The sequence below is a fragment of the Staurois parvus genome, unplaced genomic scaffold, assembly GCF_062004578.1.
Source record: "Staurois parvus isolate SC_StPar_1 unplaced genomic scaffold, SC_StPar_1.0 ptg000147l, whole genome shotgun sequence".
NCBI lineage: Eukaryota > Metazoa > Chordata > Amphibia > Anura > Ranidae > Staurois > Staurois parvus.
In genome coordinates this window covers 18,385,793-18,402,385 of record NW_028317943.1, presented here as the reverse complement: position 1 = coordinate 18,402,385, position 16,593 = coordinate 18,385,793, and the positions used below count along the sequence as shown (strand labels likewise).

Genomic DNA, 16,593 nt, shown 5'->3' with positions numbered 1-16,593 from the left:
GGCCCGTAATCTGCCTGCACCCTATGTCAAAAAATTTAACACACCAGCAGTGTGAAGAGACCTGAAAGTGGCACATGGCAGCAGAGTGTGGCGATGGAGACAGCAGCAATGGGAGGCCGTACAGGGACCATGACAGACTCTGGACTTGGCAGCAGCATGAGGAGGCGGTATATAGGGGCCCATGGCAGATTAGGGGCCTGGCAGCAGCTATGTGAGGCCCGTAATCTGCCTGCACCCTATGTCAAAAAATTAAACACACCAGCAGTGTGAAGAGACCTGAAAGTGGCACATGGCAGCAGAGTGTGGCGATGGAGACAGCAGCAATGGGAGGCCGTACAGGGACCATGACAGACTCTGGACTTGGCAGCAGCATGAGGAGGCGGTATATAGGGGCCCATGGCAGATTAGGGGCCTGGCAGCAGCTATGTGAGGCCCGTAATCTGCCTGCACCCTATGTCAAAAAATTTAACACACCAGCAGTGTGAAGAGACCTGAAAGTGGCACATGGCAGCAGAGTGTGGCGATGGAGACAGCAGCAATGGGAGGCCGTACAGGGACCCATGAGAGACTCTAGACTTGGCAGCAGCATGAGGAGGCGGTATATAGGGGCCCATGGCAGATTAGGGGCCTGGCAGCAGCTATGTGAGGCCCGTAATCTGCCTGCACCCTATGTCAAAAAATTTAACACACCAGCAGTGTGAAGAGACCTGAAAGTGGCACATGGCAGCAGAGTGTGGCGATGGAGACAGCAGCAATGGGAGGCCTTACAGGGACCCATGAGAGACTCTAGACTTGGCAGCAGCATGAGGAGGCGGTATATAGGGGCCCATGGCAGATTAGGGGCCTGGCAGCAGCTATGTGAGGCCCGTAATCTGCCTGCACCCTATGTCAAAAAATTTAACACACCAGCAGTGTGTGAGGAGACCTGAAAGTGGCACATGGCAGAGTGTGGCGATGGAGACAGCAGCAATGGGAGGCCGTACAGGGACCCATGAGAGACTCTGGCACTGGCAGCAGCATGAGGAGGCGGTATATAGGGGCCTATGGCAGATTAGGGGCCTGGCAGCAGCTATGGGAGGCCCGTAATCTGCCAGCACCCTATGTCAAAAAACTGAACACACCAGCAGTGTGAGGAGACCTGAAAGTGGCACATGGCAGAGTGTGGCGATGGAGACAGCAGCAATGGGAGGCCGTACAGGGACCCATGACAGACTCTGGACCTGGCAGCAGCATGAGGAGGCGGTATATAGGGGCCTATGGCAGATTAGGGGCCCGTAATCTGCCAGCACCCTATGTCAAAAAACTGAACACACCAGTAGTGTGTGAGGAGACCTGAAAGTGGCACATGGCAGAGTGTGGCGATGGAGACAGCAGCAATGGGAGGCCGTACAGGGACCCATGAGAGACTCTGGACCTGGCAGCAGCATGAGGAGGCGGTATATAGGGGCCTATGGCAGATTAGGGGCCTGGCAGCAGCTATGGGAGGCCCGTAATCTGCCAGCACCCTATGTCAAAAAACTGAACACACCAGCAGTGTGTGAGGAGACCTGAAAGTGGCACATGGCAGAGTGTGGCGATGGAGACAGCAGCAATGGGAGGCCGTACAGGGACCCATGAGAGACTCTGGCACTGGCAGCAGCATGAGGAGGCGGTATATAGGGGCCTATGGCAGATTAGGGGCCTGGCAGCAGCTATGGGAGGCCCGTAATCTGCCAGCACCCTATGTCAAAAAATTCAACACACCAGCAGTGTGAGGAGACCTGAAAGTGGCACATGGCAGAGTGTGGCGATGGAGACAGCAGCAATGGGAGGCCGTACAGGGACCCATGACAGACTCTGGACCTGGCAGCAGCATGAGGAGGCGGTATATAGGGGCCTATGGCAGATTAGGGGCCCGTAATCTGCCAGCACCCTATGTCAAAAAACTGAACACACCAGTAGTGTGTGAGGAGACCTGAAAGTGGCACATGGCAGAGTGTGGCGATGGAGACAGCAGCAATGGGAGGCCGTACAGGGACCCATGAGAGACTCTGGACCTGGCAGCAGCATGAGGAGGCGGTATATAGGGGCCTATGGCAGATTAGGGGCCTGGCAGCAGCTATGGGAGGCCCGTAATCTGCCAGCACCCTATGTCAAAAAACTGAACACACCAGCAGTGTGTGAGGAGACCTGAAAGTGGCACATGGCAGAGTGTGGCGATGGAGACAGCAGCAATGGGAGGCCGTACAGGGACCCATGAGAGACTCTGGACCTGGCAGCAGCATGAGGAGGCGGTATATAGGGGCCTATGGCAGATTAGGGGCCTGGCAGCAGCTATAGGAGGCCCATAATCTGCCAGCACCCTATGTCAAAAAATTCAACACACCAGCAGTGTGAGGAGACCTGAAAGTGGCACATGGCATGAGACACTGTGGACCTGGCAGCAGCATGAGGAGGCGGTATATAGGGGCCCATGGCAGATTAGGGGCCTGGCAGCAGCTATGGGAGGCCCGTAATCTGCCAGCACCCTATGTCAAAAAACTGAACACACCAGCAGTGTGTGAGGAGACCTGAAAGTGGCACATGGCAGAGTGTGGCGATGGAGACAGCAGCAATGGGAGGTCTCCCATTGTCCCAACATGGCCCAAATAGTCCCAACATGGGCCCCCTGGCCACGCTTGACTTTCTGGCCACATAGTCGACATACGGCTACGTTTACTTCCTCGGGCGGCTTGACGAAATATTGCCACACCGCCGAGTAGGAAACTTTGCCCCCGATACTCCTCACTGGCTGACTGCTGCTTCCTCCGTGCACACCGGCACCACTACTGGCCGTGGTGGTAGGCTGCAGTGGAGCTGGTGCTCTACTCCGTGGCCGTTTGGCTCCACTGACACTGCTTCCACTGACACTGCTGCGACCCTGCTGCTGTCTCCTGGGCAACCCACCGACTGTTTCGCTCACTGCCAAGCTGCCACCCTCTTCTCCTGATGATGCGGAAGAAATTGCCTGATGACGACGAGGCTGCCAAGTGCGATCAACCTCCTCATCATCAAGTAGGGTCTCCGCCTCACTACTAGCCCCCTCGGCTGCGTCTGGGTCAGGAGACAGACCTGTCTCCAGACCGGCTACCGGGCCACTCTCCTCGCCACTACTTCTTCGCCTAGCTGCTGAAAAGGCGGATGTCTCCCCCCGTTCCTGACCGCCCTCTGTTAGCTCTTCCTCACTGTACAGTGGGGCTGAGCCCACAGCATGCGATACTTCGCTTGGTGAGGGAACACCAAAGGACAGGGGCAGGTAGAGGACACGTGATTTCAGTGGGCTAGGTCCCGGGCCATGCCAACTAACGTTTGTGTCTGACGTACCCACCGACCGTTGGCTGTAGGTGTCAGAGGTGACCTGGAAAGAGGAAGACGACCGAGCCAACCAATCGATAACGGCAGGGTTGTCGGTGGAGACACGACCGCTGGATGACACCGGGAGCACTGGCCTCTGGCTGCGAATAGTGCTGCCTCGACCCCTTCCTCTGCTGCCACGTCTGCTCGCTCCTAAAACATTGCCTCCTCTGCCACTCCTCTGCATGTTGTCTGACATACTATTTAATTCAACGATTATGTGTCCCTGAGTAACAATTCTGTGTCCCTGAGTAACAATTCTGTGTCTGTGCGAGTAACAATTCTGTGGCCCTAAGTAACAGTTCTGTGGCCCTCAGTAACAATTCTGTGTCTGTCCCTGAGTAACAATTCTGTGGCCCTAACTAAAGTTTCTGTGGCCCTAAGTAACAATTCTCTGGCACTCAGTAACAATTCTGTCTGTCCCTGAGTAACAATTCTGTGGCCCTAATAACGTTTCTGTGGCCCTAAGTAACAATTATCTGGCACTCAGTAACAATTCTGTCTGTCCCTGAGTAACAATTCTCTGGCACTCAGTAACAATTCTGTCTGTCCCTGAGTAACAATTCTCTGGCACTCAGTAACAATTCTGTCTGTCCCTGAGTATGAATTCTGTGGCCCTGAGTAACAATTCTGTGTCTGCGCGAGTAACAATTCTGTGTCTGTGCAAGTAACAATTTTGTGTCTGTGCGAGTAACAATTCTCTGGCACTCAGTAACAATTCTGTCTGTCCCTGAGTAACAATTCTCTGGCACTCAGTAACAATTCTGTCTGTCCCTGAGTAACAATTCTCTGGCACTCAGTAACAATTCTGTCTGTCCCTGAGTAACAATTCTCTGGCACTCAGTAACAATTCTGTCTGTCCCTGAGTAACAATTCTCTGGCGCTCAGTAACAATTCTGTCTGTCCCTGAGTATGAATTCTGTGGCCCTGAGTAACAATTCTGTGTCTGTGCGAGTAACAATTCTGTGTCTGTGCAAGTAACAATTTTGTGTCTGTGCGAGTAACAATTCTCTGGCACTCAGAAACAATTCTGTCTGTCCCTGAGTAACAATTCTCTGGCACTCAGTAACAATTCTGTCTGTCCCTGAGTAACAATTCTCTGGCACTCAGTAACAATTCTGTCTGTCCCTGAGTAACAATTCTCTGGCACTCAGTAACAATTCTGTCTGTCCCTGAGTATGAATTCTGTGGCCCTGAGTAACAATTCTGTGTCTGCGCGAGTAACAATTCTGTGTCTGTGCAAGTAACAATTTTGTGTCTGTGCGAGTAACAATTCTCTGGCACTCAGTAACAATTCTGTCTGTCCCTGAGTAACAATTCTCTGGCACTCAGTAACAATTCTGTCTGTCCCTGAGTAACAATTCTCTGGCACTCAGTAACAATTCTGTCTGTCCCTGAGTAACAATTCTCTGGCACTCAGTAACAATTCTGTCTGTCCCTGAGTAACAATTCTCTGGCGCTCAGTAACAATTCTGTCTGTCCCTGAGTATGAATTCTGTGGCCCTGAGTAACAATTCTGTGTCTGTGCGAGTAACAATTCTGTGTCTGTGCAAGTAACAATTTTGTGTCTGTGCGAGTAACAATTCTCTGGCACTCAGTAACAATTCTGTCTGTCCCTGAGTAACAATTCTCTGGCACTCAGTAACAATTCTGTCTGTCCCTGAGTAACAATTCTCTGGCACTCAGTAACAATTCTGTCTGTCCCTGAGTAACAATTCTCTGGCACTCAGTAACAATTCTGTCTGTCCCTGAGTATGAATTCTGTGGCCCTGAGTAACAATTCTGTGTCTGCGCGAGTAACAATTCTGTGTCTGTGCAAGTAACAATTTTGTGTCTGTGCGAGTAACAATTCTCTGGCACTCAGTAACAATTCTGTCTGTCCCTGAGTAACAATTCTCTGGCACTCAGTAACAATTCTGTCTGTCCCTGAGTAACAATTCTCTGGCACTCAGTAACAATTCTGTCTGTCCCTGAGTATGAATTCTGTGGCCCTGAGTAACAATTCTGTGTCTGCGCGAGTAACAATTCTGTGTCTGTGCAAGTAACAATTTTGTGTCTGTGCGAGTAACAATTCTCTGGCACTCAGTAACAATTCTGTCTGTCCCTGAGTAACAATTCTCTGGCACTCAGTAACAATTCTGTCTGTCCCTGAGTAACAATTCTCTGGCACTCAGTAACAATTCTGTCTGTCCCTGAGTAACAATTCTCTGGCACTCAGTAACAATTCTGTCTGTCCCTGAGTAACAATTCTCTGGCACTCAGTAACAATTCTGTCTGTCCCTGAGTAACAATTCTCTGGCACTCAGTAACAATTCTGTCTGTCCCTGAGTAACAATTCTCTGGCACTCAGTAACAATTCTGTCTATCCCTGAGTATGAATTCTGTGGCCCTGAGTAACAATTCTGTGTCTGTGCGAGTAACAATTCTGTGTCTGTGCAAGTAACAATTTTGTGTCTGTGCGAGTAACAATTCTCTGGCACTCAGTAACAATTCTGTCTGTCCCTGAGTAACAATTCTCTGGCACTCAGTAACAATTCTGTCTGTCCCTGAGTAACAATTCTCTGGCACTCAGTAACAATTCTGTCTGTCCCTGAGTATGAATTCTGTGGCCCTGAGTAACAATTCTGTGTCTGTGCGAGTAACAATTCTGTGTCTGTGCAAGTAACAATTTTGTGTCTGTGCGAGTAACAATTCTCTGGCACTCAGTAACAATTCTGTCTGTCCCTGAGTAACAATTCTCTGGCACTCAGTAACAATTCTGTCTGTCCCTGAGTAACAATTCTCTGGCACTCAGTAACAATTCTGTCTGTCCCTGAGTATGAATTCTGTGGCCCTGAGTAACAATTCTGTGTCTGTGCGAGTAACAATTCTGTGTCTGTGCAAGTAACAATTTTGTGTCTGTGCGAGTAACAATTCTCTGGCACTCAGTAACAATTCTGTCTGTCCCTGAGTAACAATTCTCTGGCACTCAGTAACAATTCTGTCTGTCCCTGAGTAACAATTCTCTGGCACTCAGTAACAATTCTGTCTGTCCCTGAGTATGAATTCTGTGGCCCTGAGTAACAATTCTGTGTCTGTGCGAGTAACAATTCTGTGTCTGTGCAAGTAACAATTTTGTGTCTGTGCGAGTAACAATTCTCTGGCACTCAGTAACAATTCTGTCTGTCCCTGAGTAACAATTCTCTGGCACTCAGTAACAATTCTGTCTGTCCCTGAGTAACAATTCTCTGGCACTCAGTAACAATTCTGTCTGTCCCTGAGTAACAATTCTCTGGCACTCAGTAACAATTCTGTCTGTCCCTGAGTAACAATTCTCTGGCGCTCAGTAACAATTCTGTCTGTCCCTGAGTATGAATTCTGTGGCCCTGAGTAACAATTCTGTGTCTGTGCGAGTAACAATTCTGTGTCTGTGCAAGTAACAATTTTGTGTCTGTGCGAGTAACAATTCTCTGGCACTCAGTAACAATTCTGTCTGTCCCTGAGTAACAATTCTCTGGCACTCAGTAACAATTCTGTCTGTCCCTGAGTAACAATTCTCTGGCACTCAGTAACAATTCTGTCTGTCCCTGAGTATGAATTCTGTGGCCCTGAGTAACAATTCTGTGTCTGCGCGAGTAACAATTCTGTGTCTGTGCAAGTAACAATTTTGTGTCTGTGCGAGTAACAATTCTCTGGCACTCAGTAACAATTCTGTCTGTCCCTGAGTAACAATTCTCTGGCACTCAGTAACAATTCTGTCTGTCCCTGAGTAACAATTCTCTGGCACTCAGTAACAATTCTGTCTGTCCCTGAGTAACAATTCTCTGGCACTCAGTAACAATTCTGTCTGTCCCTGAGTAACAATTCTCTGGCACTCAGTAACAATTCTGTCTGTCCCTGAGTAACAATTCTCTGGCACTCAGTAACAATTCTGTCTGTCCCTGAGTAACAATTCTCTGGCACTCAGTAACAATTCTGTCTGTCCCTGAGTAACAATTCTCTGGCACTCAGTAACAATTCTGTCTGTCCCTGAGTAACAATTCTGTCTGTCCCTGAGAATGAATTCTGTGGCCCTGAGTAAGAATTCTCTGGCACTCAGTAACAATTCTGTCTGTCCCTGAGTAACAATTCTCTGGCACTCAGTAACAATTCTGTCTGTCCCTGAGTAAAAATTCTGTGGCCCTAATAACGTTTCTGTGGCCCTAAGTAACAATTCTCTGGCACTGAGTAACAATTCTGTCTGTCCCTGAGTATGAATTCTGTGGCCCTAACTAGCGTTTCTTTGTCCCTAAATAACGATTCTGTGGCCCTCATTAACAAGTCTGTGTCCCTGAGTAATGGTTCTCTGTCCCTAAGTAACTTCTCTCTGTCCCCAATTCTCGTTTCTGTGGCCCTAACTCTGTCCCTGTCCCTAGTACAGAGCGGTCTGCCTCTGTTCAATGACTGCAGGCAAATGAAGATTTCCAAAATGGCCGCTATATATACCTCGACCATTACACAGTGCTGGCTGGCTGGCTGCTGATTGGCTGATGCGATCACATGTCGTTGAGGAATGCATTATGGGGCAGCGCGCCTTGTCTGCGCGCCTTCCCCGACATCCCCGCTCCGTCGCCGCACATGTCAGCCGCCATTTTCGGAAAAATTTCGATTCGCGCGTCCGAATTAGGCTGTTTTTCGGATTCGGCACGAATCGAAATTTTTCCGATATTCGACTCGAATTCCACTTCGGATACTTCGATTCGCTCATCTCTAGTTAATAGCATGCAGGACAATATATATATTGGTTACATCTTCTTTCTGTAAATATTTCTACTGCACCCTTTTGACCTTTTAGTAATAAATCTTACTTTCTGAAAGCATTGAACTGTTTCTATAGTTCTTTAATGTGACTTACGAATCTCTGCCGCTGAAGAGCGCTACTATGAGTGTTTAACCCTCTGTATAACCGGTCTGTAGAGATAGCGGGATACTGACAGTTAACCAATCATCCTAGTGTATTTCTGAGTTTCTTCTTTCTCTGTATAAAAAGGAGGTGGTGGCAGTGTGAAGGGTTAATTGTGTAATTAACCTGACCCAGTAACAATTGCATTCAGGCTGCCGATTGTGGTCCAATTAGCCAGAAAATTGGTGTGCATGGTGCAGCTGGGTGTGGCATTGGTACGCAAGTGACATCGCGGTTTTAGATTGGCTAGTCCTTTGGTCACGAGTTTGGTGAGAGGGGCTGGGGGTCAGACGCCGCGCCCGTCACACCCGATAATAGATGTGGTGACTGCCTTAGTTTTGTTTTCCATGCCTTTTTCCCTCTGTTTTCACCTGGTGATCTGGCCAGTAACACACCTCCTGTATTAGAGTGCCTCCATTCTGGATGAAGGAGCACGGGGACATCTTTGGACAGCAGCATTGTTAATCTGAGGAGAGGAGAGTGTTAGATGCACTAGCAGATTTATAAACACTGACAATAAAAATAATGAATATTTTTATTTTTTATTGTCTACTTGAGGTGTGGAGGTTTGCCTTTATATGCTAGCTGCTTGTACGTTTACCTGCGCTTGCAATTACCTCATTTATATTATATACACTGACAAATTGGAGCCAAATTCCAGCTAACACACTATAAGCAGTTACAGCAAACCGTTTCTTCTTTTGGGATAAAGGTTTTTCATAAATAAAGGCTCATCATTGTAAGCACCATGTCAGTTTTAAAGGATAAGTTCACCTTTGGGAACATGTTGCATGTTCCAGCAGTTTTTAGGATGGAACATGTAACATGTTCCCATAGCTGCCTGCTGCAACCCCCCCCCCCCCCCCCAAGAGATAATATGGGACTTCCGTGAATGAATGAACTGCAAGTCCCGACAGATTGTAGTTTTCAATGAACTACCACGGTGCTGTGGAGCAGTTTTATTTTTAAAAATAAAATATAAAGTATAAAGCAGATTGCTTTATGGGACTTCCGTGAATGAATGAACTGCAAGTCCCGACAGATTGTAGTTTTCAATGAACTACCACGGTGCTGTGGAGCAGTTTTATTTTTAAAAATAAAATATAAAGTATAAAGCAGATTGCTGAAACTATATATTTTAGGTCCTGACACAATTAAATTAGATTATTTGCATGTAGAAATAGGTGGATTTATCCAAATCTGAAGTTTGATACTAAGATTACACATTAGACATGACAAGGACATCGCTAGTGCATGTGTTTGAAAATCAGGAAAGGAGGTTATTTGCTACTATTTGTTGCTGTAGATGGCTATGCTTCTTTCTAGTCTTCCTAGTAAAATATACAGTGTCTGGAAACCAAATTTATGGACATTGTAATGTGATAGCGTGGATTGTCATAGAAGACCACCTACTGTAGTCTTAGTATCATTGTTATAGAAAATAGCTAATTGAATGTATTTTGGTTTCAATAGGAGATAAGAATTAGTAAAATACCATACATCTGATACATTTTATGGTTAATTTAACAACAAGCTTTAAAAGTTATAGAAAATAGCTAATTGAATGTATTTTGGTTTCAATAGGAGATAAGAATTAGTAAAATACCATACATCTGATACATTTTATGGTTAATTTAACAACAAGCTTTAAAAGCCTTTGTGATTCCCCTTGTCATTCTTGATCTCACAGGTTATATAGAATATACAGTACTTCAGCATCTCTCTGATATATCTGTTTATATTTATAAATCTGTTTCTTTGGAGAAATGCAAAATTATTGAGGTTTTTATGAATGTATTCATCATAAAATAGGTTATCTAAAATGTTATATTCTGATTTCATCACACCATATGCAAATACTTTCCTTTATATCCACTTAGTAAAAATTGGTTTTACCTGTGTGAGAAGCTTCAGTTCATTCTGGAATAAGCCCCTGACATTGATGGGAGAAAATTAAAGCAGAATGAATTTTGTACATAAGATCTGTTTGCATTAATGGCACATGAACGTTTCCAGGTCTTCAACATCATTAGTCTAAAATGACAAACACCAGCTGTTTGCACGTTTCTCTTCCTCTCCTGAGGAAACATCATGAATAACATAATCTGGAAGAGATAATACACATTTATTTTGATCAAAGTTAACAATTCTGTAATACTCACAGACAAAGTGCACTTAAATTTGCTAAATATGAAGCTTACTACAACAACTTCACTAATCGCCAAGTTTATAGCTGGTCTAACTGCTATATTGACCCAGTTTTAATGCACTTCTCCTTTTACCTTGAATGCAAATGTTTTTCAAAGAAGGAGTGTTATATATTTGAAAAGGTAGCATAGTTAAAGTCTAGCATGAAGAAAGCAAATCCATGGAAATGTACAGATTGCATTTTATAAAGGAGATCTGTTCCTAGAGAAATATGTAGGTTGCCATGGCTGACCTTTCCTTTTGAAATCAATAGTTGACTGATTTTCATGCTGATCCAGTGGCTTCAATGCTTTCTGAGTCACTGACCTAGAAAAAGTATAGTGATAAGGAGTCCTGACTTCAGCGGCTGCATGCCTGTTTGGGTTCAGTAATTAAGAAAATATGCAATTTATATTTTAGAGGTTTCCCTTAAGTAATATTATTTAAATTTTGGCAGCCAGCCATCTGTATGTGATGCTACATGCTTCCTCATTTTATATATATCTCCACAATGGAAGAATGGAAACCTCATAATATTTGATTTTTTTAATTTGGTATAAATGAAAAGACATGATATGATGATCAAATGGGTAATCAAATTGATGTTATTATCTGATACCATTAAAATAAAAGAAAAGTGTTGTGCTGCTCTAAATAAATATATCAGTCTCTGCTCAGGAATATATAAGTATATAGCCATTAGTGAAATATCACTGCAATAAATATTAACTCCAAACAGTGATGTAAAACACAATATAGCTACTGGTAAATAAATAAGAATATTGTGGTGCTCTGTGCTTTTCACAGATGAGAGCAGGTTCACCCTGAGCACGTGACAGACATGAAAGGGTTTGGAGAAGCCGTGAATAACGTTATGCTGCCTGTAACATCGTTCAGCATGACTATTTTGGTGGTGGGTCAGTGATGGTCTGGGGAGGCATATCCATGGAGGGTGCACAGACCTCTATAGGCTAGACAATGGCACACTGACTGCCATTAGGTATCGGGATGAAATCCTTGGACCCATTGTCAGACCCTACACTGGTGCAGTGGGTCCTGGGTTCCTCCTAGTGCACGACAATGCCCAGCCTCATGTGATAAGAGTATGCATGCAGTTCCTGGAGAATGAAGGAATTGATACCATTGAATGGCCTCCACGCTCGCCTGACCTAAATCCAATAGAACACCTCTGGGATATCATGTTTCGGTCCAGCTTGCACCTCAGACTGTCCAGAAGCTCAGTGATACCCTGGTCCAGATCTGGGAGGAAATACCCCAGGACACCATTCGTTGTCTCATTATGAGCATGCCGCGAAGTTGTCAGGCATGCATACAAGCATGTGGGGGCCATACAAACTACTGAGTACCATTGTGAGTTTCTGCAAATAAATTTCAGTAAAATGGACTAGACTGCTGCATCATTGTTTTCACTTTGATTCACAGGGTGTCTTTGAATTCAGTTCTCTGTAGGTTGATAATTTTCATTTCCATCAAAAGATGGGGCATCCTTACATTTCTAACACATTACCCAGTTCATATCAGTATATCCAGCATGATATATTTCTCCATTGAGATCTGATGTGTTTTCAAAGTGTTCCTTTCATTTTTCTGAGCAATGTAATATCATTTTGTCACACCAGCAAATAATAAGTCCTTAAAGCATCCAGCCAGTGTCTGATCATATTCATGTGTTATCTCTTTACCATAAAAATTGGATTCTCACCTTAAATCATGGCCAATATAGGATACAGGTCTCAAGCGGTTTATCCATAAACTAAGGTGTATCCTGCACAGGGGAAACTTTCTGAGCCCATGGAGTAGGTCTTCAGGTCCTTTTAAGGAATTGAGCAAAGCTTGCAGCAGCTGAGGGTAATTCCAACAAACACAGGAAGATCGCCAATAGTGTATTAAATTTACCACACAGCTTTTATTTATTAATAATGATCACACATAATTTAAAAGAGTCACGCGGAAGTGGCGTTACACGGCTCCACCTGATACATTGCATCACTAATCATGTCACTTCTTCAGAAGTCTTCAGTCTGAAGAAGTCATTATTTTAGGTCTTCATTTTGGATGAGCTATATTTTATTTTTATTTTGCTAAGGCTCTTTTTCTTATTTCACTGCATGTTTATGTGGTAAAATTTTGTGTATCTAATCACCACATCTTCAGTGCACCAAAGCACCACACCATTATTTATCCTATTGCCATAGCTGGCATTGAATTTAGGCACTCTTCTGTATTAAAAAAGTAGACAGGTCTAAAGGGAATGGCAGAGGTTCTGCAGGTGGGAGTAGTAGGAGTGAGCAGGGCCTGTGGGAAAAAATGTTTGATGGAATGCAATATTAACCACTTGCCCTCCTGAGGATTTACCCCCCTTCCTGACCAGAACTCTTTTTGCTCCTCGGCGCTGCACTAATTCAACTGATAATTGCGCGGTCATGCAATGCTGCACCCAAACAAAATTTACGTCCTTTTTTCACACCAATAGAACTTTCTTTCGGTGGTATTTGATCACCTGTGTGCTTTTTATTTTTCACGCTATAAACAAAAAAAGACCAAAAATTTTGAAGAAAAATTATATATTTTTTCAGCTATAAAAAATATATAGTAAACTCAAAGATAGTTATAAATTTAGGCCAAAATGTATTCTGCTACATGTTTTTGGTAGAAAAAATCCCAATAAGTGTATATTGATTGCTTTGTGTGAAAGTTATAGCGTCTACAAACTATGGTATAGATACTGCAGATTTACGCCATTTTTTTTGCTATACAGCGGTGCGCTAGTTTAACGGACAATTGAGCGGTCATGCTAATCACAAAAATAGAGCTTTCTTTTGGTGGTATTTGATCACTTGTGCACTTTTTATTTTGGGCGCTATAACGAGAAAAAGTTTTGAAGAAAAAAAAAATTATTGAAAAAAACAATATTTTCTAATTTTGGTCATAAAAAATATCCCAAAAAACTAAAATTTTGTCATAAATTTAGGCCAAAATGTATTCTGCTACATGTTTTTGGTTAAAAAAATTCTCAATAAGTGTATATTGATTGCTTTGTGTGAAAGTTATAGCATCTACAAAATATGGTATAGATAATGGAATTTACACAGCTTTTACTTTCTGACTGCTTATCACATTTCTTGAGGTGCTAAAATACCAGGATAGTACAAACACCCTCAAATGACCCCTTTTCGGAAAGTAGACACCCTAAGTTATCTGCTGAGAGGCATATTGAGTCCATGGAAGATTTATTTGTTTTCCACAAGTTTCTGGAAAATGACAAAACATTTTTTTTTTTTACACAAAGTTGTCATTTAAATGATTTATGCCAGGATAGTACCAAACCCCCCCAAATGACCCCTTTCCAGAAAGTAGACACCCCAAGGAATTTAAAAAGAGGAATGGTGAGTATTTTGCAGATCTAATTTTTTCCCACAAGGTTTTGAAATATAAAAAAAGAATAGAAAAAATATGTTTTTATTTTTTTTTCTTCATTTTCCAAAAACTTGTGGCAACAAATGAGATGTGAAAAATACTTACCATGCTTTTTATCAAATTCCTTGGGGTGTCTACTTTCCAAAAAGGGGTCATTTGGGGGAGTTAGGTGCTATCCTGGCATTTCAGGGCCTCCGAAACTGTGATAGGTAGTCTGGAAGTGTAATGAGGAAATAAAGCCCTTTAAAAGCCTGAAGATGCTTATTGGATTTTGGGGTCCTGTGCTTGGCTAGACTGCCAAAACGTCTCTCACATGTGGTACCCCCATACTCGGGAGAAGTAGCAGAATGTAATTTGGGGAGTAATTCCACATATACCCATGGCATGTGTGAGAAATAAATCATTTAAATGACAACTTTGTGTAAAAAAAAAAAAAAAAAAAAAGTTTTGTCCCCCTACCTGTTTTGCAAAAGCACGTTTTAAAACGTGGTTTTGCAAAAGCATGTTTTAAAACGTGGTTTTGCGCAGCCGTGCCGCCCTGCTACCGTATTTCTACAGTGGCTGGTCGGCAAGACGTTAAAAGGCAGGACACATATGCCTTTTCTTTAAAGGTGTGGCTTTACTATGCAGCTAGAGCACACAGAAGAAGGTAGTTGAGTGGCTGACAAAGCCTTCCTAATCTTTGTTGTACATAAGTTTGAACTTGATACTGATTAATGTACACCTAAATATAGCAACATGCTAGAGAAACTGACATGGACATAAGAGAGCATGTATTGCAGTTTCTGAATTCATTATGAAAAGCAGCCAATATTTATTTCCATGATCATTAATAATGCTTATTAGCTTTTTTTGGGTGTCGACCACTCAAAACTATGTATTCTTGGCTCAAAAAGGTTCTTATCAACATGATGTAACTTAAGCAAGACTACATATTACTAAATAAGGAAAGAAGAAACCAAGAGTTAGACTGAAATATAATAAAGGATAATGCCTATCTTGTATAATACTTATAACAGTGCTCGGAATGTCCATAGCATCTTTTTTATTGCCTAGGTGTGAAGCAGTCAGTTGTCTGCCATGACTGCAAATATTTAATCTTCCTTCACCGCCTCTGCTATTCCTGCCACAGCCCCACAAACTTGCATGGAGGAGTCATGGAGTTATTTCAGCACAACACCAGTCACTTGCTGCAGGAGGGTGCACAATAATTCATCACATTAGATTTTGAGAATGAGGAAGAACATACTAGGATCATAGAAGGAGGGGACATTGGGAAGGGGGCATCAAGAGGAAGTGATGTTCTGCAGTTACAGTTTACTTTCAAATGGACTTTGTTGATGAGGAGCATGAAAGCAACAAGATGGCAGATCAGTGGAGTGTAGAGAGGAGGAAAATCAAGGAGAGGCAGAATAGCAGCAAGGAAGGATTTCATTCAGGGGCAGAGGCAGCTTGCAAAACATTGGATGGCACTGTCTCACAGATACAGGCCACTGCAATCCCCAAGACTAATCCACAGACCTCTGGAGATTGGGCCTTTTATCAAACATTTGCTGCCAACAGCACCAATTTATCAGCTTTGGTCTACTTACCAATCATTTGGGTAGTACATGCCTGAGGAAACACATGACTTTACAACACAAAGCTCAGTGCCAGCATCATCTCAATCATTAGCAGGGGAAAGCCCACACTCTTCCTAATTCCAAATTTTCCACCTCTCCCATTTCTACATCAACTGCAACATTAGCAACTTCAATTTATAGGGAGGGTAGTCTTAAAGGAAAGATCTAACATGGAAGAGTGTCAGCATGGGGCCAAACTGTGTAGGGTCAAGCATAGGCTTGAACCTTGCCTTTAGTCTCCAGCCTACCCTTGACCAGAAAAGTGTCTCTTCAACAGTTGCTGAAGTGGAAGAAAAAAAATCCTTTAATTTACCCTATGCCCAGTCTGGCAAAACTGCTGGCTTTACAGCTGTTCTCATCACAGCTGATGAAGTTGGCCCCCTTCTGCAAGTTTATGGCCTGTGCGACACCACAGTGGTAGTTACCCAGCCATCATGTTTTTACCCAGAATGCCCCCTGTGTATAAGCATGGGCATAGTAATATTTCTGTTTCTGGACCATGCTGACAGTGGCATTGTAAACATGACAACAGACACATAGTCCTGCAAGCATTAGCAGGGATGTTACATCTCACAACACACCAGGTAAAATTTATGGAGCTCGTGGCTTCTCTTTATTTCACATTGGTTTAGATGACAGAACATTCATTTCTATTTCCTCCCTCTCACTGGCCATCTCTTCTGATTCCTCTAGTCTCCCTAAGTGCCTCAGAGCCTATGCAACAGCCTAGGTGAAAGGCTGCCATACTGTTTTGCAGCTGGTATGCCTGAGGGACAGAAGACACATTGAGCCAGAAATTCTGGTAGCTGTTCAGGAGCAGGCTACAAGGTGGATGCCTCACACCATCTTGTGCCAGACAAGGTCATGTTTCACAATGGAAGAAATCTGCTGGCCACCCTTCAGTAAGAAAAATCCTCACACATACTTTGCCTGTTACATGTTCTAAACTTGGTGGTGTAGTGGTTTCTGTTTAGGTACGTTGGCTTCCAAGATATCATGTGGCAGGCCAAAAGAATGTATGGCTTGTTTATAAGGTCATAACCTGTGTTAAGT

At 43.8% G+C, this 16,593-nt stretch overlaps 1 protein-coding gene across 1 annotated transcript in view; it reads left to right on the top strand.

Annotated features, from left to right (window-relative positions):
* TRHDE (thyrotropin releasing hormone degrading enzyme) overlaps nucleotides 1-16,593 on the top strand; it is a 934,547-nt gene that overhangs the window by 526,087 nt on the left and 391,867 nt on the right. The window lies entirely within an intron of this gene.